This window comes from Protopterus annectens, chromosome 14.part0 (genome assembly GCF_019279795.1).
Source record: "Protopterus annectens isolate FY-2018-M chromosome 14.part0, PAN1.0, whole genome shotgun sequence".
Lineage (NCBI taxonomy): Eukaryota > Metazoa > Chordata > Ceratodontiformes > Protopteridae > Protopterus > Protopterus annectens.
In genome coordinates this window covers 904,232,205-904,257,424 of record NC_056748.1, presented here as the reverse complement: position 1 = coordinate 904,257,424, position 25,220 = coordinate 904,232,205, and the positions used below count along the sequence as shown (strand labels likewise).

At 43.8% G+C, this 25,220-nt stretch overlaps 1 protein-coding gene across 6 annotated transcripts in view; it reads right to left on the bottom strand.

The window, feature by feature from the left end:
* The window catches only part of IDE (insulin degrading enzyme), a 3,524,264-nt gene that overhangs the window by 2,811,745 nt on the left and 687,299 nt on the right, over positions 1 to 25,220 (bottom strand). The window lies entirely within an intron of this gene.

Here is a 25,220-nt window from a genome sequence, read left to right as displayed (position 1 = left end):
GATTACCCCAAATGCAATGACTGCAACAGTGATACATGAAGAACATTTCCATTGTGATAGGCTGGGGTGAATGGACGGCCTGGGCTAAGAGACAACCATTTCTCCCATCAGAGAAACCCCTTCTTAATGCATGACAACAGAGGGATCAAAATGTCCAAAGGGGTGCAGGTGTTGGGTCCACAATGATTGCAGATACCACTGAATTTTTCTCATATGCAGCCTGGCCAGTGGGATTATTGGGATGAACAAAGCTGTGAACCCCAGAGCCCTGAGGATTTCCCTTGCAATGTAGTTAGTCACTGAGCAGAGGGTTTGGAAAAAACTTACCAGGCTTTGGACATTTTCCTGAAGAAGACAAGACTGCATTATGCTTGTGTTTAGCCTGCAACCCAGGAAGACCAAATCCTGAGTGAGAGTGGGATAAGATTTTTTGAAACTGATGGTGTATCACAGACTACTTAACAGCCACACTGTGAAACATAGGCACTCGAGGACAGTGTGTGTGGATACTCCTTGTCTATATGGAGATGACCTGAAAATGAGTAAACTGATGTGTGTTATAGATAAGGCATGTCTGCAAAACAACTTGACTAAATTGACCATCTGGGCACAGGAGAATAATATGCTGATAAATACATCAAAGACTAAGCATATGAGATTTAGGGGTGAATATTTAATACAACACACAGTGATTTAAACTGCAGACTCATTTAAGGACCTGGGTATATGGGCAGATTCAGCTATGAGTTTTTCTAATCATATCAACCAATTGGGTAACGATAGTTAAGGTTGTATAAAAAGATTTATAAAGTCTAGAAAATCAAAAATGATGAAGTCAATGTTTGTTAGCTACATTAGACCCAAACTTGAGTATGGAATACCGATATGGAAACCTTATAAGAAAACAAGCACGAGTAAACAAGAAAGAGTACAGTGGAAATATACCAATGGCATCCATGGATGTAAAAATTTAACTTATTTTGAAAGACTTAAATATCTGCACTTGTACAGTGTCACTTGCAGATATCTAGGAGGAGAGTTTATTCAAGTACATAGGAAATTTAGAGACAACTACCTCTGGAATTGCTTGGGGTTATCAAAAAGTACTACAGAATCATCAGACAACCTATGTAGAAGATTCTACAGAAATGAGAAGTGTACTAATTGGTTCCCTCACAGACTACCTGATGCATGGAACAGACTACCAAATTACATTAAAGCAAGTAAATTACATTAAAGCAAGTACTACTTTAAATATTTTTAAGAACAGCCTGGACACATTATGGGAACAAATGTATTGGTATATTGGCAAGCTAGAAGGGCATTAATGCCCATGCTTGAAATATTTGCATGTATGCAGGGCCTGAATAAACAGGTTGTCCAGGTAGGGGAAATCTGAATTCCTTGAGTGCGGCAGAAGGCTACCACAGATGCTAAACACTTAGTAAAAACTCTTGGGGGGCAGTGGAAAGACCAAAGGGCAAAGCAGTAAAGTGAAAATGAGAAGAGCCAGAGAAGAATTTGAGGGATTTCAAGCAAAACGAACAGATGGGGATGTGAAGATAGGCACCCTTATGGTCTGGGGATACTAGAAATGCCTGAGGAAAAATAAAAGGCAAGAGGGTGCGTAGAGTAAGTATTTTGAAAACAGGCGCTTTTAGGTAGGTACTTAGTAAGGAGAGAGCCAGGATGGGCTGATACTGCCTTTCCTTCCTTGGAACAATAAAAATCCTGGAATAAAAACCTTTTTCCTATGAAGGATGAAGATACTACTTCTATGGTACCCTGTGCTAGCAAGCCCTGAATAATGGGTCCAATCAAGAGAAGTTGGTTGGGCAGAGTGTTAGAAATGTCAGAGGGGACACCTTCCCAAGACATGTATAGCCTTCTCTGATAATGGTCAGAATCCATTTGTCTGCAATTACAACCTCCCAGAACTGAAGTGAAAAGGAGAGTCTTTTTGACAGAGGGTGGAGGGATAGTGGGAAGTTAGGAAGACAGTCACAGAGTTTTCCTCCCAAAGGAAGGCCTTCATGAAGAGGAATCCCCCTCTGTGGTTTGTCAAAATATCTTATCCTACGAACTTTTCCATGTTTGTGAGAGGGCATAGGATGCCTCAACATAGAAACAGGATTTGGATGGATAGTTTCGATGATATCTAGAGACTGCAGCGAGGAGTATCTGCTTGCAGTGTTTCATGGTCTTGCCAAGTTTTGAAAAGACTGGCAGCTTGTGGCCCAAACAAAAAGTCACTGGCCAAGGGTTTTAATTTGAAATCTTCAGGGAAAGGCTGACCCCTCATAGCCATGTATATCATCTGATCACTCAGCCAGCTGGAGCAGCCCTAAACATAGCATCCACTGCATCACAACGCTTCTGATGTTGTGTCTGCCTATTTGTGTAGCTTGGGACAGAATAGACTAAATGAGCTGTTTATAAAGTCTGCTGTCTGAGGTTCTAACTTGTCCTTACGAGCAGACTGTAGCACAGAAAACAGGTATTTAGCCATTTGTGTTTGGTAATCAGTAGCTCTGGATGCTAAAGTGGAAGAGGTGTAAAGCCTTCTTTTACCCTGCCTACCTATGGCTCTGCTGTTCCTGTCAGACAGGAGGGCATTAGCAGTGGGATGCAGCTTGGGTGGCTTATCTGAGGAGAGACAGACTGCTGCAGGGTCAGCCATGTGATTTTTATAGAGGTGATTTAGTTAATCAGTAACCTTATAAACCTGTCAGGTCTTTTTAGGAGCTGGTGGCTGTGAGTCAGGTGTTAAGAACGAAGAATGAAAGGCATCAAGATAAGATTTTAGGACCGGGTGAAATGGCAATGGAATTATAAATAGACAAGCTCTGCCATGCAGATAAGGCTGGGTATATTGAGAAAAAAACAATGTAAATAGAAAAAATACAAACGGCACCACAGCACTCGTTAAAAATATCTTATAACTTTACTAAATAAAGTTAAAAGACATTTTTATTGAGTGCTGTGGTGCCAGTTGTATTTTTTTTACATCAGAAATGGCAATGCAGCCAGAGTACCCATCTTCAGAAGGCTGCAATGTCCCTTTTGTAGCTCACAAATTTGTTTAGAATGCCACTCAGAATATATCATGCCGTGAATAGTTTCTCCAAAGGAAGCCTCTTCCAAAGTAGAGTCATATGAATGGGAGCCCCTGACTTGATCAGTACAGCAAAGTTGCAAAGAGTAATTCAGAGAATGGTCAGAATCTGGTTCAGGATCCTCTTCAGAGGAGGAAGAATTCAAGGCAGGTTTTTGTGATGTGGCTTGAGATAGCTGGGTCATAAAAGGAAGAGGCTTCTGGGCCACGACAGCTTTAAATAAGCCCTGGGAGAAGGCCATCCATTCTTTTTCTCTGGAAGGTGTAACAGATGCCTGACATTTGTTTTTTTTTTTGTTTCTTCTTTTTAAGGGGGATGTCTGCCTGTACAAACCTTGGATGTTCAGAACCTTCTCATTTCTATCAATAAGCATACCTGGAACCCCCATCCCATACAAGTATTTGACAGATTTCGTGTGGGCCCTGAAATAAGAGGAGATTCGTCTGAGGTATCCCCAATCTGCAAGGCCTCAGGGGTCATTGCGGCCTCCAACGAGACCTCAGCAGCAGCTGCCTGAGAGGTAACTGGATGCACCTTGGGTTTGTCAACTTCAAAAGGTATATCTGACTCAGAAACGGACTGGGAATCATCTTGCTGTCTTCTCAGTTTCTTCTTAGGTGGAAGGGCAATGTCGGGAGCCTGAGGGCCTGCCACCTTAAACTGAGCTAGGCATTTCAATCGAGGAGTCTCAAAAAAAGATATTAAGTGAGAAGAGTCTTCATCTGAGGGTCTTTGGTACAAACCACTAACAAATGGAACAAGATATGTAGTTGTCTTATGGGCCTAGGCAAAAAAAGGCACTTCGTATGCAAGTCCTTGTACAAAATCTGCCCACTACACTTGCATTTGCCCCTCCTAGCTGATATCTAACAATTTTAAACCATAGCTCTAAGAAATAAAAAAAACAAAGATTCCTCAATGGGGCACTTATCTGACAATGATTAGTGAAGCAGTGGTAACAAAGACCAAACATGGAACAAATCAACAGGTGCACAACCTGCATTCAGTCTGGCGGTGAGACTGTCAGGGCATCTCAAGTGTACATCCATCCTTGAAGCACACAAAATGAGGCCATACACTGGACATATTCCCTCAGGAAGGTAAAACTTCAGTACCCAAGACAGACATCAGTGATGAATATTGCAACAGTGACTTCACTTAGGACAGCTCTTGATTCCATGACTATGGCTATTTGGGATGTTGTATCCTGGTGGCACCCTACAAACTCTATTGTTTGTGTTGGTGTCAGCAGACCTTTCTTCAGATTTAAAAAAAATAAAAATTCGCTATACGCCACAGAAGACACAAAATTAGCAAAGTGTCATCAGAAATGGTACTGCAATTTCCACACCGCATTTAAATACACTCCAACCTTGTTAAAACAATTACATGGTACATAAACCAATCAAACAATTACTATACTAATATTAACCCCTTAGTTTCCTATTAGATAAATAACACTTTATATTAACATGTTCATTCAAACCTGGTGGACTACCAGCTCCTAATTTTATTTGCCAAAAAACTTCTCTCATCTCCACCAGATTCTTAAAATCACTACCCCTCTTGTTATAGTTAACTTGTTCTAAAACTGTAAAACAAAACTTATTAAAATCCTTACAAATACTAGTGTGTTTATACAGAGCATTATTTGCATCTTTCTTTTTTATTGCATTCAAATGCTCTTTAAACCTGTCCTTTAATTTCCTAGTTGTCATTCCTACATAGAATGAATTACAATTTGAACACAAAGCAATGTATATAACATCTGTAGCTTCACAGTTACATTTACTATACATCGTAAGATAAAGGAGACAGAATAATAAAAGACCCTTCATAAATGCACCTACACATACTGCATTTATTACATTTATATGTTCCTTACTTCCTATTGTCATTTAATGTGCTTCCTGTACTTGTATCTGATCTTTCAAGCAATTACTTTAAACTATAATTTTTTTTGAACTGACAAATTTGGGAACACTTCCTAAAATCAGTCCCAATTCCCTATGCCCTTTAAAAATTCTCCAATTGTCACATATTTTCTTAATAAATGGAGCATCTATAAACAACCATACGTGGACTTGGTCATCACATTTTACATCTTCTGTACTAGTTTTTTTTTTTTATCAAAACCATGCGTCAATATAGGCATAAAATGTGTGCATCTCTTATTTTTAATTTCATCAACCGTATCCTCCAATAATTTTAACGGATAGTCCCACTCAATAAACAAGGATGTGATGAAGTTTACTTCTCTATCATATACTACATCATTATTAATCATACAGGACACCCTTATGTATTGTCCCCCATGTACATTATGTTTCATATAACTTGGAAAATTAATTGACCGATGTCAGGTCTGAAGAAGTCTTGGGATTGCCTGAGACGAAAAGAGCTTTACAAATAAACGGTTCAAACTGCCTGATTTGTGGTGTGGTGACTTGCGTTACTCAGCTTGTTTTTTTGCCTTTGTTTGTGAGCTTTCCTAGTTTTAACTTTTGACTAATGTTTGTCCATTGTTGTAAGACAATCCTCCTATATTGCATAGCTTATAAACAAAGGGACTGTGTCTTGATCTAGGGATGTCATTGTCCCCCCTTACCCATCTCTTACTAAGCCAATCTTTGAATATAATGCCCCCTTTGGCAAGTAACTGTCCAGACACATGCAACAACTGGAACATCCACAGTGATACCTTACTAAAAGGATGCAAGGCCTAAACAACATCTCTTGCAAGGTCCGACTCAAAGCCCTGTAGCTATACTCAGTATACTACAGACGGCTAATAGCAGAACATTGTCTGGCATGCAAGGCATCCTCCGAACCATTAAAAATAGATTTACTGTATGTCAGCAAGCCAAACAGTATCAAAATACTCAGACTAGAGATGTAAACCTCTTCTGCAACATCAACAGAATGGTTTGGAGGGACAGGTAAATTTCACAGAGGATACCCCAATGCTATGGAACAGACTCCCCCATTCACATAAAACAAGCTCACTACTGTCCATTTTCAAGTGCAACTTAGATCTATGGATGGGACACAGAACATTTACCCCTGGACTGTCCCCTATACTACTAATAGGCAGAGACGGCTCCTAAATACTTTATCCCATGCATGGCTCCCCTCAAATTACCTGAGGTAAGATCCCAGTTATTCCCATTAGTGGTAATTCATAATTATAGACCATGGGATGGATAAGGCTAATCTATCACTAAATGGGATAGGCTATTTTGAGCAGAAAAAGGGAAACTGTCGCTTTCGGGTTGGTACATGAATAAACGAGTCTTTGTGGGTTCTGTTTAAGCAGCTTTTTTCTATACAAACACATTACTGTAAAGCTTATTTGACTACGACTAAGTAACATATAGAAACTACCTGCTGTGATCATACATGCCTACACACTGGCTGCTTCTTTATAATGTCACTAGGGACTGCATGTGTCCGGAATGTGTATGTTCACACACAGCCTCGCATGCTTCTTAAAGACAGTGCTACACTCTGATCTACAATTGACTAGGCTTAAAATGGCTGGCAAGGACAGCTAACCTGGTACATACCAATGAACCTAAACAACATACACAATTACGAAGTCTCAGTGACAAGATGATCCTTTCAGAGACTACAAGCAAAAGCAATGCCTTTCAGATTCTCCCATTAAGGGTCGCCACAGCAGATCACCAGTCCGCAGACTGATTAGCAGTGGAATTTTTATGGTCTCAAGTTGCCATCCCGGCACCCAACCTTCACAGAAGGCACACACACTTATCTGCAGGTCTTTAAAACTCACTTGACCGCAGGGAGGACATGCAGACTTTGCATAGAATGTGGTCTAGCCAAGAATAGAACCGAAAAACCTCTTGCTGTGAGGCGACAACGCTAACTGCTGCACCACCACAGCCAATCAAAAGTGACACTAATGCAGCAGACAGCAAAAAGTAGAAAATCTGGATAAGATAATAAAACAGTTTTCATTTTTTTTTAATACGTACAGGAGAAAAGCAGGAAGAAAACTTCTGCACCAAATAATGTGGACAATAAAATCGCACAAAACTTCCCATAAAAGGGAAGGAGTAGCCACCTTTAAAACCCGGAAAAGTTATTTCAGAAAAAAGTGGAAGGCTTGACAAAAAAATAGCACTTATCCGACACAAGCACTGGAACCATCGTGGATCACATCTTGACAATGCAGACAGCAAATGATATTCGAGGTACAAGAGGGAATTATGGGTAGGACAGCAACCTGAGCCCTGGATTCCAGAGTTAGAAAAAAGGTGCCGAGGCTACATTTGTTTACCTATATTCTGAGTTGGACAAAAAAAGCTAATATCGGATCATTAAGTTTTTGTCATAAAATGAAAATGTGGAAGACTTTTCCCCTGAAAGGAAAGAAAAGTTATGTTAAATCTTACCATAACCATAGACATCCTTCTCTTCCATGTTGCAGTATTCCACATGGGTTTACGCCTCTTGCTTCGTGTACGTCCGGCCAGTAAGCAAATGTTTTTCAGTCCCTATATGGTGCGTGGAATTTCTGACGTGGCTCAATTAATGTGAGACATAAAACTGAAGTCCGCAAGCACCAGTCCTCAGAATTTAAAGTCCCAGTCAGAGCCAGTCCTAGAAAAGGCAATGCCAGTCCTGAGCCATCCAGAAAGGGAAATGCAACTTAACAGGAGGGGAAGGTGGGTGGGAAGGAATACTGCAACATGGAAGAGAAGGACATCTATACTTATGGTACAATTTTACGACCTTCTATTCCAGTGTTGCAGTATTCCACATGTGGGAGAGTGTCAAAGCTCACTGTGAATGGGGAGGTGGTCTAGAAGCTGTCTTCAGGAATCCGTGAAGAAAAGTCCTGGCAAACCCTGCCCTGGCTCTAGGAATATAGTCTAATTTGTAATGCTTGGTAAAGGTATCTACTCATTACCAAGTAGCTGCTTCAAGAATGGTAGAGGTATCCAAACCTTTGAAGAAGGCTCCTGAAGAGGCCACAGCCCTGATGGAGTGTGCTTTGACAGTACTGTGCAGAGATTTTTTCATGGTACTGGTAGCAAAAGGTGATGACTTTGGAAATCCAGACCGAGATAGTCTGTTTGGTTACTGCCTTTCCCAAGGCTCCGAGGTGGAAGGAGACAAATAGTTTGTCCATCTGTATGATAGACTTGGTTTTATGCAAATAAAAACTTGAGCCGTCTGTGAACATCCAGGGAGTGAAGAAATCTCTCACTGTCCCCTGCGGCTTAGGGAAGAAGGTAGGTACGTGGATGGCCTGAAACAGGGACAGGTTTACCACCCTGGGCATAAAGGAAGGGTTAGTTCTAAGAGTAAATTTGTCACTGTGGAAAACTAGGAAGGGTGGGACAGCCATAAGGGCTTGTAGCTCTGATATCCTTCTGGCTGAGGTCAAGGCCACAAGTAGTACAGTTTTCCATTAGAGAGGCTTTGTCTGCTGGCATGAATGGAGGAAGGTAAGCTTTTCCAAAACATAGTTAAGGTCCCATGGTGGAGGAGATGGTTTCCTGGGAGGCCTGAGGTGAAGAACCCCTTTGAGAAAAAGCTTAGCAGGGAGTTTGGATGCTAAAGGGGGGGTCCAGAGGAAAGCATATAAGTGAGCTTTAATAGAAGAATAAGGCAAGCCTGACTGCAGTAGCTCACACAGGCAAGACAAGACTAACAGAGCCTCAGTTGCAAGCAGGTCCAACTGTCTATTGTGACACCATGTATTAAACCTTTTTCACTTTGAAAGGTAGGATTTTCTTGTATTTGGTTTCTTGGCCTCCTGCAGGACACTTAGCACGTCCTTGTTATAAAGGTGTCTGAAGGTAATCAGAATCCTATTAACCACAGGGTGAGGTGATGTGGGTGTATCTGGGATACCTTGTGTTGTGTGAGAAGGTCCACTCTGAGGGGTAACTTGTGGTGATTGCCCTTGGACAGTTGTAGAAGTAGGGGCAACCAGTGCGGTCTTGGCCAGTAAGGCATCACCAACAAGATTTTTGGCCTGCCCTGCTGAATTTCCAGCAGGACCTTCTGGATTAGTGGGAAGGGGGGAATGCATATAGAAAATTCTCCTTTCAAGAGATAGAGAAGGCATCCGTTGCCAGTGCCTGCGGGTCTGCTATCCTGGTGCAGAAATCAGCAAGTTGCATGTTGATGGAGGAGGCAAATAGGTCTACTTGAGGTATATCCCACTGATGGACCCAGTTCAGGAAGACATCCCCATGAAGCATCCAATCGTGGGTGTTTGTGATGGTTCTGCTGAGATAATCTGCCTGGGAGTTGTACAGAGAGGGAATGTAACCACCTGCAGAGTCACTCCCTGTGAGGTGGCCAGTTCCCATACTAGAAGAGCTAGACTGCAAAGAAGGTATGACTTAGACCCTCCCTGTTTGTTGAGATACCACAGAACAGTGGTGGTGTCCATGAAGATCTTCAAAGGACCTTGTTGGAGATGAGGTAGGAAGGCTCTAAGGGCCAGAAGAGTTGCCCTCACTTCTCGAACATTGATGTGTTCTAGTTGGTCCGTCTCTGGCCACAGAGCCTGCACTTTTTGATGGCCCAGTGTTCCTCCCCAGCCCAAATCTGAGACATCTGTATGCATGACCTGTATGGGTAGAGGTGGTTGGTGGGGAAGACTTGGGTTGTAGGCCACATGCGACAGCCACCAATGGATTTCTTGCCTGAGACAAGGTAGGAGGGGAAATCCTGTACGCCAGAAGATGGGAGTGTTGGGTCCAGACTTACTCAAGCTACCACTGTAGCTTTCTTATATGCAGTCTTGCTAATGGTAGTATGGGGACAGTGGCTGCCTTGTAACCCAGGAGCCTGAGATACTGCCTTGATGTCAATTCTTCGCTTGGAGGACCAGAAGCAGATGTTCTGACAGGTTTTCCACCTTTTGGGATGGGGAAGGGAGGAAGGCTTTAAGGAGGTCTGTGCAAATTCTGCACCTGAGGAAGACCATGTCTTGAGAAGGTTCCAATTAGGATTTTGGGAAATTTATCTGGAATCCCAGAGACTGCAGGAGGGACACTACAAGGTGGTGTCCTCGTTGCCTGCTTGAACCAGCAGGTCATCCAGGTAAGGGAATACATGCATTCCTTTGGCCCTGCAATAAGCAATCACTGGAGCCAAGCATTTGGTGAAAACCCTCGGTGCAGTGGAAAGCCCAATGGGCAAGCCAGAGAATTGAAAATGAGAAGGGCCCACCAAAAACCTCAGGTATTTCCTGTATGTGGGCCTTAGGGGGATGGGAATCTAAGCATCCTTTTTATCTAAAGTGGCCATGAACCCTTTAGGAAGGAGGAAGGGGAAGAGGGTAGGAAGAGTCAACATTCTGAAGGTTGGGACCTTTAGGAATAGATTGAGATGGGAGAGGTCTAGAATAGGCCTCAAAGGTCCTTCATTTCTGGGAACCAGGAAAATATTCTGGAGTAGAAACCTCTTCCTTTTCCGACTGTAGGCACTGGCTCGATGGTGCCCTGAGCCAGCAGAGCTTGCAATACAGGCTGCAGGGGGTGCAGCTGTTGTGATGAAGGCTGTGGGATGCCCTTTTATTTTTTTTGGGGGGGGGGGCAGGACATGAAGTAACCATTCTGAAGGACTGACAAGACCCATTTGACTGATGTGATGCAAGTCCACACAGGTAGACAGCGAGAGACGGAATTGACAGAGGTAGAGAGGGAGGGAGTGCAGGGGGGGGCAAGGTTGGTAGGTAGTCAGATGCTACCTGCCCTATCTTGAAAGGACGGCCTCTGGCTAGAGGAGGGTGATGCTCTAGTTGGAGGGGTTTGTTTCCCTGTAGCCTTTATAGGTCTTGCAGGAGAAGCAGATCGGGAGTGTTTTCTTATGAAGTGAGTTCCTGGATAGTTTCTTTGAAACTTTGGTATTGGGGAAACAAGCAGGTGTTTAAGGTCCTGCTTTTTCTTTCCCTTTTTGCTTAAGTAACTTAAAAAGATCAGCCACTTTAGCCCCAAAAAAGGCTGTATTGCCCTGGGGTGCATCAATAAGCTTTGCCCTAAAGTCATCAGGGAAGGGTTGTAAACATAACCAGGAGTATCTCCTTAATGCAGAAGCTGATGCTGCTGACACTTCTGGAGCTTCATAACCACACTCGACTGAGTGCGTGGTAACCTGGAGGTAAGGGCCAGAAGAGAAGACAGTGAAGCTTTGGCAGCACAGTCTGGAATATCAGCCAACTCCTTCTTGGCTTTGTTCAAGAGGGATAAGGCATACTCGGCCATGTGTGTCTGGTAATTTGTGGCACTAAAAGACAAGGTAGCAGAGGTGTACATTTTCTTACACAGATGTTCCATGGTATTGCTGTCTTTGTCAGCAGGCAGTATGGTGGTTGTGGGTAAGAGCTTAGAAGCCTTGTCTGTAGAGAAGGAAATAGTGGTTGGGTCTGCAGGAGGGCACTTAAGGAGGTACTTGACAGTGTCAGGAACTTTATAAAGTCTGTCTGGTCTGCATGCAACAGGAGGTTGAGAGACTGGATTTAAGGATGCTGAAGAAAAGGCATCCAGGAATGCAGGCAAGATTGGAGATATGGCAGACGGGCTTGGGGAATCCATCTGAATGAAGTCATAATATCTTGTTTGGACCTCAGTCATTTCAGAGGAATCCCACTTGAAATGGTTTTCCCAAAGGTCAGATCCTCAACTGGGGAGTCAGGATCGACATATTTTTCCTCTGGGAAACCATGCCACAAGGGAGAAGTGATTTGGGAGGTTTAAGAGTGATTCTTCAGAGGAAGAATCAGATAGTTCTTCTTAGGGAAGACCTCGTAGTGTGGTCTGAGGGTTGAGGCCTAGGGCTCAACAGTGGAGGAGGAATCCTAGCACTCCCTGCAGAAGTAGGAGTCAGAGTCATGAAAGCATTAAACAAACTTTGGCTGAAAGCCTGCTAGTCAGGCATGCTTTCAGAAGGGGAAGAGAGGTGCTTTCTTTTTTCTTAAGGGGCCTAGCTGGCATCTGAAGGGGGAAGGCCTCAAATCTGGAAATTGTTAAGGACCGGAGGGATCTGACGAACCTACTGAAATCGCTGGTTCCTCCTGGTGTCAGAGACCAACGTCGGTAAAACCTCTACAGACATGCCCTCTTTCCAGGATTGTGTGACTTCTGTGGAGGTACCCGCTATATCCGATTTTGCAGAACCAGATTCCTCTACCAAGCCAACGTCGGCCACAGGCTGAGGGACAGGTGGTAGAGGGGCAGCAGCAGTGGTAGGCCGTATGGTCCTAGTCTTCTTTTTCAGCAGTTCCGAAGGTATGTCAGATGAGGCCTCCATCCCTAACATAATCTGTTTTAACCTCTGATTTTCTAAGTATAAGTTTAGCGCATGCAAACAACTACGCAAGGTCTTGGGCACAAATGCCTGACAAATAGAGCAAGCCCTGTAGTCGTGTGACCATCTCAAGTAGGAGACACTGATTGTGGGCAACCTTATGAAGAACCTGCCAGTCACACTTACACTTGCCCTTTCTGGATGACATGAACAGGCAATACAATAAGTAAAAAGGACTGAAAGGTTCCCCAAATGGGTACTTATCTGGTATCTCGAATAAGACAGCGAGAGCCGGAACACCTAGTGTACAACTGTCGGCTGAGAAGTTCTGAAGGCTGGTGCATGCAGACGTCACTTAAGGCCCACGTTCCTTAAGCCACATCAGACATCCCACGCACCACATAAGGACTGAAAAAGTACAGTTGTGTACCTACCATAAATGTAGATGTTACAGTGTATTCACGGTTGCAGTCATTACACTTGGGTTATCCTGCTGGCAGGCTACCGCAGTCGGCCAGAGTTCCAAAGTCTAGGTCCGGCGTCAGTTGCTGTCGCCTCTTCCCTGATGTCAGTGCGCCAGGGGTATAAAAGATACAACAGACGCCATTTTCTTCAGTTTTTCTTGCCCCAGATGTCAGGTGCCCCCAGATAGGAAGGCTGAAAAGAATAAATTATGCCAAAAAACATGCATGTACTAATATAAACATTTCCTTCATCTACAAGCAAATACACCACATAAGTTGTATAGAGTTGAGAAGTACAGAGAAGTCCCAGCAATGAAAAAGCGAGGTGGTGGGTGGGTAACTTGGACTGCAACAGTGAATACACTCTAACATCTACATTTATGGCACACAACTGTACTATGTTCGTGTTTCACTGTCGCAGTCATTACACTTGGGTTGAATCCCAAAGCTGAGGTTGGACGGCTGGGTCTAAATTGGATTTGGAGAGGCTACCAGGCCCTGCAGAACTGCAGTGGCAAAGCCTGCTCTGGATTTAGTGTAGAGAGGTAAGTGGTAGTGCTTGGAGAAAGTGTGCACTGAACTCCAGGGTTGCAGCTTCTAAAATGTCTTTGGTTGGTACTCCTCTGAGAAAGGCTGCTGAAGTGGCTGCTGCTCTGGCAGAATGTGGCCTAATGCCCTTAGGCACTGATTTGCCATGTTGTGCATAACAGAAGCGAATGCAGTGTCATATCCATTTTTAAATTGTCTGCTTTGTGATAGGCTTTCCTTGTGATCCTGCAGCACAGGCTACAAACAGTTGCTCAGTATTTCTGAAAGCTTTTGTTTTGTCCAAGTAGAATCGCAGCTGTCTGTGTATATCCAAAGCGTGCAGAAGTCTCTCCCCTTTATTCTGGGGGTTTGGGTAGAAAGTTGGTAAATGAATGGTTTGGTTCAGAACCACACTGGAAACCACCTTTGGCATGAATGTTGGGTTTGTCCTAAGAGAAACCCTGTCCTGGTGAAAAATGATGAAAAGTTCCACAGCCATTAATGCCTGTAACTCTGATTCTCTTCTTGCTGAAGTTATTGCTAGGAGCAGAGCAGTTTTCCATGATAAGAATTTTATATCAGCTGTGCTGGCTGGTTCAAAAGGAGGCAGTGTGAGCTTATCTAAAACAAAATTGAGATCCCTAGTTGGAAATGGTGCTCTCCTTGGGGGGTCTTATGTTTTTTGCCCCTCTGAGGTACTGTCTTAGTAGAGGATGTGAAAAAATAGGAGGTTCCGTATTGTAATGAACTGAAGTGGCAGAGGCATGGATCTTAATTGATGAGAAAGATAGGCCTTTGTCCAGCATCTCAGTTAGGTATTGTAAAATCTGAGGTATATTTGGAAAAAGTGGTTCGAGCCCTTGTGCCTGGTTCCAAGCACAGAATCTCTTCCATTTTTCTGCATTAGATTTCCTAGTGCTGGGCCTCCTGGCTTCTAAAATGACATCCATAACAGCTTTAGAGAGAGGCGCAGTCTGAGTGGCTACATTATCTGCCATGCTGCCAGACTTAAGGTTCTGAGTTGACTGTGCAGAATCAGATTGTTTTGTTGAGTCAGAAGATGAGGAATTTGAGGTAAAGGCCAGGTTGGGCCTTGAGACAAGCTCTTTAGGACTGGGTACCAGTGCTGGTGTGGCCAGTCTGGGGCAATCAGGATCATTTTTGGCCTCTCTTGTCTGACCTTTAGGAGCACCTTTTTAAGAAGAGGCATTGGAGGGAAGGCATAAACTGTCAGGGTTTTCCAGCTGAGATAGAGCATCCACTTTCCATGCTTGGGAGTGATAAGTTCTTGTGCAGAATTTCTGTAGTTGGCAATTGTCGGGAAGGCAAAAAGATCCATGTCTGGGCATCCCCATTTCCTTGTTATCATGCTGAACACTTGTGGATTTAGTTTCCATTCGTGAGGATCCATGACATTTCTGCTTAGTTCGTCTGCCAGTGTATTTTTTGTTCCTGGCAGGAATTGTGCCTGCAGATGTACTTGATAGGTCAGTGCTGTGTTCCACAAAGTCATGGCTTGCCTGCATAGGGGGTAGGAATGTGTGTCCCCTTGCTTGTTTATGTACCACATAACTGTGGCACTGTCCGTCTTTATTAGTAGTTGTCCTGGATGTAGTAGGTCCTTGAAAGCTGTCAAGGCATTCTGTACAGCTAGCATCTCTTTTTGATTGATGTGAAGATGCATTTGTTCCTTGGGCCATGTGCCCTGAATACATTTTCCTGCTATATGTGCACCCCAGGCATAATCCGATGCATCTGTTGTTATTGTCTGCCTGGCTGTGGGTAAGGTGAAAGGCTGTCCCTTGTTGTGGTGACAGGCCCGGGACCACCATTGATACCCCTGTTGTAGGCAGGGAATTAAAGTTATGATTGTCTCCAGGCTGTGGCAATGTTGAGTCCAAACACTTTTTAGATACCATTGTAGTTTCCTCATATGCAGTCTTGCATATGGAATTAGTAGAATGCAGGACGCCATGAACCCCAGGGCCTGCAGAATTTTTCTTGCAGGGAGCTGGGTCTTTGTTGCCATCATTTGAAAGTAATGAGTCAGTTGCCTTTGTTTGGCGTGAGATAAGCCATCTGGGCAGTTGTATTTAAGCTTGCACCCAAGAAAATTATCTCGAGAGGGCACTAGTTTTTATTTCTTTTCGTTTACTGTGTACCCTACGCAAATTAGTAATCTTTTTACAAATGCCAGATGCTTTAGAAGAAGGTCCTTGCTCTCTGCTTGAATAAGGCAGTCGTCCAAGTAGGGATATATTTGAATTCCTTTTTGCCTGCAAAATGCAATTACTGGTGCCAGGCATTTTGTGAAGACCCTGGGCACAGTAGATAAAGCAAAGGGCAGTGCAGAGAATTGGTAATGCATTGAGCCAGCTATGAATCTGAGGTATCTTCTGCAAGATTGTCTGATTGGGACATGCAGGTATGCCTCCTTGAAGTCCAAAGTGACTAGCCAAGCCTTCTTGCCCAACATGGGTAGAAGTTGCTGTAGTGTTAACATTTTGAATTTTGGAACATCCAGGAAAGTATTTAGGATTGACAAGTCCAGTATTGGTCTCCAGGCTTTGTCCTTTCTGGGTACTAGGAAACGTCTTGAGTAAAATCCTTGTCCCTGTTCTTGCTGTGGTACTCTCTGAATAGCTCCCATGTCCATGAGCAGCAATTTGTTTTTCTGCCTCTGCCCATAAGTTTTGTGGCAGGTCCGGCATACCTTTTGATTCTGGAAGAGTGTGAAAGTGGAACCTGAAACCCTGAGAAATAATATTTAGTACCCATTTGTCCTGGGTGATTATGTGCCAGTTTTTTGAGAAAAGTGCTAGCTTTCCCCCTAGGGGTGCTGCCAAAAGGTAAATGCTTGAGATCTGTAGAGGGAAGCAATTGGGACCGTTTCCTATAAGGTTGTGATTTGTGTTCTCCTCCTTTGGGGGCTGAAGCACCCCATTGTTTAGGTCTGTAGGAGCCTTGGGACTGAGATCTGCCTCTTGGGCATCTGTATCTGCCTCTTTGTGGCCTGTCTGACACCGGAAAGGCCCAATTTTCTGAAGGGCAGTTTCTGCTAAACCTAGGTGGTTGAACCAGTAACAAATCCTTTACTGTCTGCATTGATTTTGCTTTATCCTCCATTTTCTTTAACACCTCTTCTGCCTTAACACCAAACAAAGTATCATGCTGTAGTGCAGCATCCAATAATTGTATTTTAACATGTTCAGGTAAACTTTGTTGTTTCAACCAAGCATGCCTTCGAATAACAGAGCCTGTAACTGTGGCTCTACAAGAAGCCTCTAATGAATCAAAGCCACATTGTAGAGTATGCTTTCCCACTTGTTCAGCTGCATGCAATAAATCCTGCATTTCCTTACTGTCAGGACTTTGTAACCATTTTCTGTTTTAACAAGGACATGAGGTACTGTTGATATTTAAGCATGTGAAACGGGCAATTTAAAGCCCTTACAGCTGAAGTAGCAGAAGTGTAAACTTTTTCCCCCATCTATCCAGGGCTCTGGAATCCCTATCCGAGGGGACAGGATTTTTAGCAGTGGAAGCCATAACCCCTTTAGGACCCTGAGAAATTGTTTCTGGATCTGCAGCAGGGTTTTTGTACAGAAATGTATGAGAGTCAAGGACCCTGTAGTACCGGTCTAGCTTGACTGGTGCAGGGGGTAAAGAATCAGGAGACAGACTGGATTCAGAGAAAACATCATCAACAATATCGAAAATGGGGAATAGCCAGGGGTCTATGTTGAGGCAATAAAAGAAAGTCTCTGAGCCTTTTCTTGGATTCTGAATAATCCTGGCTCTCCCAATGGAAATGCTCCCTCATGGTGTGCAGGGTTTCCCCAAAAGAATAATCCTCAAGCGGAGAGGCTGAAGGTATAGACTCTTCTGCATCAGAGTCCTCATAGGGAGGAAGAGAATATCCCTGATCAGAAGAAGAATCAGAGGAAATAGAAACCTGGTCAGAGTAATCATAGTCAGTGTCTGGCCTAGGCCTTTTGTCAGGAGGGGGATGGGAACCCCTGATTGAAGTAATTAGGTCTTTGGCCATTTTAAGCATCTGTTTCTCTGGCATGGATGACTGTTCAGGAGAATGCTGTACTTGTTTCCTTGTCTTTAATGGTGTTTTTGACTTTGCCTTGGCTGCTGTAGTGGACTTAATAGTAAGCTGTGAAGGTCTGAAAACACCCTCAGACGCCGATGCCTGCTCAGCGGCTCCGGACCCATCTGAGGGAATTGTTTCCACAGGCTCAATACCTTGAGTTTCCACAGGCCTAGGTGTCTCCACGTGGCTGTCGGATACAGCCTGTAGCTCTGAGGTAGCGGGTGTCAAGGGCTGCGAAAGCGCCTCACTGAGAACCGGCGACTGGCCTAGAAGAGGCTTTGTCGTCGGTTTTGGACCTAGGATGCCTGTCCTTTTCTTTGTCTTTGCGTTTTTTATAAATTCTGGCCATCGGTTGTTCCGACGGCAGTATGTAATTAAACCTTCGGCCAAAGTAATGCAAAGCAAAATCAAACAGACGTTTAATAGTGCGTTTGTTGAATCTAGCACAAAACCGACAACTAGTAACGTCGTGGTCAGGGCCTAGGCAAGGAATACAGTAAGAGTGAAAGTCCTTTTGAGGCATTTGCTTCCCACAAGAAATACAATTATTAACTTTTACTGACATCGGTCTGGAGCAAGAAAAAGTTTCGCCAACGGGGTACTTAGCTTTACTGAAGCCTTCGGTTCTGAAACTCAATTTTGAAAATCTCAGGAGTCGGCCAACCGGCACTTGTGAACTGCTTTTGCTTCGGGCACCTCACGGCAAGAAAGACTGAAGAAAATGGCGCCGGTTGCATCTTTTACACCCCTGGCGCACTGACGTCAGGGAAGAGGCGACAGCAACCGACGCCGGACCTAGACTTTGGAACTCTGGCCGACTGCAGGTAGCCTGCCAGCAGGATAACCCAAGTGTAATGACTGCAACAGTGAAACACGAACATCTTTTGCATACTGGCCGGATGTACACAAAGCAAGAGTAAACCCACATGTGGAATACTGCAACAACATTGGAATACAATGACATCTTATTTGTCCAGCAATGGGGAAAGGCTAGCTGACCACTGATCCTCAAAATCCCACAACAGGAGCAATCTTCTGCAGCAAGATGACTCTGAAGGGCTTGGCATCCACAACTGTTGATTTTGTTAACTTTTATTGAGCTGTCAATGGTTTGAGCATGTGGAATGTACTGTTAAGCTTGGAAGCTGAATAGCTGTTATATCCTGTGCAGGATACAACATAAAGCTCACACTACTGCAGCAGTGATCATACAATTAATAGGTTCTACATCTACAGAAGTGGAGAAATATATTTTCTTTCAAGGGTCTCACACTCTCTCTCTGTTTGGAAATGAAGCATATTTCTTCTTCATGGAAATCTGATTGAAAATGTGAAGTTCTAGATCTAGAGATTCAATCCATTAAACACTGAAAGTAGATTAGCTAAGAAATTTCAGAATATTTTGTTTGCTACATTTATACATGTTGCATTCAGAAAGAAGACCCAATTGTATTAACTTTATTCTTCCTAATTAAGTAAAAGGCTAAACAGCAAAACACAGAGAAAAAATCCAGTAGCTACTGTCAAACTCAAAGAATCTGCCATTAGACACAGGTTCACAGGTGTCTACTAGGCTAATGACCACTAGGGCATTATCCTAGTCATGCAACTCAAATGGGATTACAAATATGATTTATATAGGGGGTGACTTACTGACTGCCTCTGTCCATCAGAGACACAGGCATCAGACCAGGGTTGAATTTCTGAATATCTATCCACTGGTCCAAGTTGTGCTTAAAAAGCGATAAGGAGGAACTCTGCATCAAATGGATGGACAGCCTGTGTCGGAGAATAGGAATTCTTTGAGAAATATCCCCTCCCCCCATACATGTCCTCTATGTTACAGGCAAAATTTAAGGTCTTTCAATCTAGCAGTTCTGATGCTGCTAGTTTTGTGGATGTGCAAAATGTTCATCAAAAAACAGTCCAGGGATGCCTTGCATGCAAGGCAAAGATCACCTCTTAAAAGTCTGTATGACACCGAGCGAAGAGACAAGGCATTGTGGGCATCAGTGTAGAACAAAGTGTTTACTCCTCGTATTTTTTTTGTAAGGAACCTTTAAGGACATTCCAGTTGCTACATGTGTCGGGTCAGCTGCATAGTGAATCGGGGCATTTTACTCTATGATGGAGCTGAAGAGGGCCGAGAACAGTAATAAAATGATGTCTCTGAATCTAGATGACATACCCTTGCTTAAAAGTTGAGCAACACAGAAGGATTTTCTTACTACCTTGGACATCTTGGAGGAAGACTAGTTTACTAACCACACGAGTTTGTACATCCCTGACTAATGAATGAATGTTTAGGAGTTTTATTAATGATGTAGTTACTTGGGGTGTCCAACGTCCCAAAAGGTACTATATAATGCATTTCTTAGTATTGAGTTTTAAGCCATTGCTTTGGCACCAAACATACGACGGTGACACACCTTCCTGAAGGATTTTCTCATTTTGGGGGGATTCAGTGTCTGCTTCCAGTTTGTAATCATCTGCTAACTTGATTAGCCAGCGTCCTTTGACATTGGCTTTGACATCACAGAAGTATGAGGAGTTGACCTAACACTGAGCCTTGGGGGTCTCTACTGGCGACCAGCCTCTTTGTGGAGTTGGTCTCAGCTACTCTAACCCCTTGGGTTATATCAGTTAGCTATCCAGCATGCTATAAAGGAGTTTTTACATAGTTCCTTAAGTTTGTTAACAATGCCCATGTGGGATACTTTATAAAATACTTTAGCCAGATCTAGGTAGGCGGTATGCTCAGTTTTGCTCTTATCCATTGCCTTAGTATCCTGTTCAGAGAAGTCCACCAGATTCAGTAAATGTGACCTTCTTTTGACAAAGTCAAACAGGGATGGATCTAGTGTCTTAAGGTCTCCTGTGTCCTTGCTGATAATTACATGATAATTCTTTCCATGGCTTTGCAAATAAGACTAATGGGTTTATAGTTTCCAGGATTTGTTGAAGGTTCGCCTTTATGATAGGGATGACAGTTCCAGTCCACTGTTCATGTGGCATAAAGCCTGTTTTAAGACTAATTAAATAATGATTCTAGAGGTCCTGACAATTCATATTTTAGGCTGCTCAGGAGGCATCCGGGAATGTTATCAGGGTCCACTGAGGCTGTGTTCTTGGCTTTAGCAAGCCTAGCGAGTAGATGCTCCCTATTTATAGCTGGACGGATATGCCTGAAGGATGGCTGAGGGGGATAATGCTGCAAATTAATTTTTCCTCTAACAGGTTTGCTATACCGCCAGCCTTGATGAATAGTGTAAGTTAACTATACAAAGAAACCAGTCACCAGTGGCATCCAAAACGTTTCTGTGCTGGGACCTCTCCTGTCTGACATCTACTTTTCTGAAGTAAAAATCTATGCCAAAGGGCTCTGGCTGACAGTCTGCACATGACTGCAAGCTCGGAGCAGTCACTGAATCACCAAATGACTAGCCATTTTGCAGAAAGGTTTGTTCCAAATTATAACTGGTATCAAACTCACAGGCTGAAACTAAATGCCAAAAAATGCACTATTGTATCCTTTGGGAAGTCATCTACCCCCCCCCCCCCCCTAGGAACTACCACATTATCAACACATACCTAAGAGTTGGCCCAGTTGTTTGGGATTGTAGATTGCAATGCTCTATAAAAGTATGGAAGGAAGAACAAGTAGCTGCTTCTAGAATGTCCTTAGTAGGCACACCTCTCAGAAAGGCTGTAGAGGTAGAGGCTGCTGTAGTAGAATGGGTCCTAATACCCTGTGGGGGAACCTTCCCATGCTGCAGGTAACAAAAGTGAATACAATGAGCAATCCATTTGGAGATGGTTTGTTTTGAAATATCTTTACCCTGAGCCCCAGGAGCAAAACTTGCCAACTGTTCAGATTTTCAAAAGGATTTAGTCCAAAGTAAAATCTCAGCTGTCTATGCACTTAGCACACTTTTGTACCTACCATAAATCTAGATGTCCGATAGATATGCAACTGCAGTCCTGACATATGGGTTGTCCTGCGTCAGGCAGCCCTTCGGTCGGCCAGATTCCAAAGTCTGGGTCTGGCGTCGGACGATGTCACCTCCTCCCCGACGTCAGAGCGGCTGGAGTATAAAGGCATCAGCCAACGCCATCTTCTTCAGTGTTTCTTGCCCCAGATGCCAGGTGCCCTCCAAGGAAGGCTAAATTTTGTGAATGGATAAACAGAAAAAAACAGACATGCACAACAGTAATAAACAGATACACCATAACATATAACCCCAGCTGATAGGTAAGGGGATAAAGGACCCAAAGGAAAAAACAGAGGGGTAGGAGGGAGGGAAAACCTGACTGCAGTTGCATATCTATCGGACATCTACATTTATGGTAGGTACAAAACTGTACTATGTCCTTTAAGAATGCAACTGCAGTCCTGACATATGGGTTGAATACCATAGCCAAGCTGGGGGTGGTAGGACTAAGCAGGAGATGGTGTAGCTAGAAGGCCCTGCAGGACTGCCGAAGCAAAGCCTGCTCGGGATCTGGAGTATAATGGCAGGTTGTAGTGTTTGGTAAATGTATGCACGGAGCTCCATGTAGCAGCCTCTAGAATATCATTTGTAGCCACTCCTCTTAGAAAGGCTGTGGATGTGGCCATAGCTCTCTGGTGGAGTGTGGTCTAATATTAGCTGGCACACTTTTCCCATGGAAAGAGTAACAGAATCTGATGCAGTGTCCAATCCATTTTGAAATTGTTTGTTTGGTGACTGCTTTTCCTTGCGCTCCAGCAGCATAGGCTACAAACGGTCAGACTTCCTGGTGGCCTTTGTTCTGTCCAAGTAGTAGCGTAGTTGTCTGTGAATGTCTAAAGTATGCAGCAGCTTTTCCCCTTTATTTTGAGGGTTAGGAAAGAAAGTAGGCAGGTGAATTGCTTGGTTTAGACACACTCTGGATATCACCTTAGGCATGAATGAAGGATTGGTCCCAAGAGCAACTCTGTCCTGATGAAAGATGAGAAAAGGAGGAACTGCCATGAGGGCCTGTATCTCCTAGACTCTCTTTGCTGAGGTGACTGCCAACAGGAAAACCGTTTTCCAAGAGAGAAATTGCATTTCTGAATATGCTGCTGGTTCAAAAGGAGGAAGAGTTAATTTTTCTAAGATGTAACTGAGGTCCCATGCGGGAATTGGTGGTTTCCTTGGAGGTTTGATATTCTTTATCCCTCTTAGAAACTGTCTTAGCAAGGGATGCGAAAACACAGGTGGATCACAGTTGTAATGTGCTGAGATAGATGAAGCGTGGATTTTGATGGAAGAGTATGAGAGGCCACTGTGAAACATTTCTGCCAAGTATTCTAATATCTGAGGTATGTTCATCAGTGATGCATCCTGGCCCTTGTTGACATTCCAGATGATGAATCTCTTCCATTTGGCCGAATAGGCTTTTCTGGTGGAAGGTCTGCGTGCCTCCAGCAAAATTTCCTGAACTTTTTCGGAGAGGGAGTCATGGGTCACAGTCATGGAACCCTCCAAGCTGTCAGCTTCAAGGTTTGTAGGTTCTGATGAACAGTCCTGTAACTGTGTTGAGTCAGGAGCAGAGGCCATTGAGGCAAGGGCCACGGTTTGGTGTGAGTTATGCTCAGGAGCAGTGGATACCAGTGTTGCCTTGGCCAGTCTGGAGCTATCAAGATTCCTCTTGGTTGTTCTGCCTTGATCTTCAGTAACACCTTGGTGAGTAAAGGTAGAGGAGGGAATGCATAAATTGCTAGGGCATTCCAGCTGAAGGAAAGAGCATCCGTTCTCCAGGCTAGAGGATGGTGTGTCCTTGTGCAGAACCTTTCCAGATGATGACTGAGATGAGATGCGAAGAGGTCTATGTCTGGTCTTCCCCATGCAGTTATTTGTGAGAAAATGCGTGGGTGTAGCATCCATTCGTGTGGATCCAAGAAATTTCTGCTCAACCTGTCTGCCAGAAAATTGTCCTTGCCCGGAACAAACTGGGATTGCAAGTAGATGTTCAGATTCAGGGACTTTTCCCAAAGAGTCATTGTTAGTCTGCAGAGGGGGTAGGAATGAGTGTCCCCTTGTTTGTTTATGTACCACATGACAGTGGTGTTGTCTGTCCTTATTAACAGATGACCTTGCTGAAGAGATTTTCCAAAGGCTTCTATTGCATGTATTACTGCCAACATCTCTTTTTGATTTATGTGCTGAAGCATTTCCATGGGAGTCCATTGCCCTTGAATGCATCTGCCGTCCATGTGCGCCCCCCATCCATGGTCTGAGGCATCTGTTGTAATAGTTTGACTTGTTGGAGCTTTGCTGAAAGGCATGCCTTCGTTTAAGTGACTTGCTTGAGCCCACCACAAAAATTCCCTTTGCAGGCATGGTATGAGTGGTATTATGTCTTCTAGGTTGTGGCTGTGTTGAGACCACAAGCTTTTTAAGTACCATTGCAGCTTTCTCATGTGCAGTCTTGCCAGAGGGATTAGAAGAATGCAAGATGCCATGAACCCCAGGGCCTGCAGGGTCTTCCTTGCAGACAGGTGGGTTAGTCTTGCTAGGCTTTTGAAGTAATCTGTTAAATGCTCTTGTTTCTCCTCTGTGAGGAAAGCCATTTGTAGCTTTGTGTCCAGCTTTGCTCCTAGAAAAATAATCTCTTGGGATGGCAGTAGTCTTGATTTTTGAATGTTGACTGTGCATCCCAAAGCCTGCAGCAATTGAATGACATAATCCAAGTGTTTTATCAAGGTTTGTTTGCTGTCTGCTTGTATGAGGCAGTCGTCCAGGTAAGGGTATATTTGAATCCCCTGGAGTCTGCAATGTGCCTCTACTGATGCCAGGCATTTCGTGAATACTCTGGGCGCAGAAGATAAGCCAAACGGCAATGCTGAGAATTGTTAGTGCTCTGTTCCTGCAAGAAATCTGAGGTATCTTCTGCAACTGTGTCTGATAGGGACATGCAGGTATGCCTCCTTGAGGTCCAGAGTAACCAGCCAAGACTCCTTGCCCAGCATGGGAAGAAGTTGCTGTAACGTCAGCATCTTGAATTCTAGCACCATAAGAAAAGTATTTAGAACGGACAAGTCCAATATAGGCCTCCATTGTTTTTCTTTTCTTGGAACAAGGAACAGTCTTGAATAAAATCCCTGACCTTGTTCCTGAGGAGGAACCTTCTCTATTGCTTTTATCTGTAACAGCTTTGAGACTTCTATGAGTGCCTCTGCCCTTTGATGTTGTGGCAGGTTTGGCATGCCTTGTCCCGTTGGTAAGGTATGGAAGTGGAACCTGTAACCTCTGTCTATTATGTCCAGAATCCATTTGTCCTTTGTTATAATGTGCCAGTTTTTTGAGAATAAAGATAATTTTCCGCCTAGGGGTGCTTCTCTTTGAGCCTTGGTAGGCGGAGTGAAAGGTAAGTCATTGTGATTGTCCCTGTGGTGCAGGTGAACTACCTGTGCCACTTCTCTGATTTTGTAGTTGCCAATGGCGGCCCCTGTAGGAGCCTCGGTATTGCCCTCTACCTCTTGCACGTCGGTTCTTTCCCCTTTGAAACTTGTCAGAGTCTGGAAAAGACCAATTCTTTGAAGGCCAGTTCCTGCTGAATCTGGGTGGCTGAACCTTGAGGAAATCCTTTACTGTCTGTACTGATTTTGCCTTCTCAATAGACTTCAACACATCCTGAGCATTAGCACCAAAAAGCTTCTGTTTATCCAGAGGTGCGTCCAGGAGCTTTACTTTAACATGATCCGGCAGT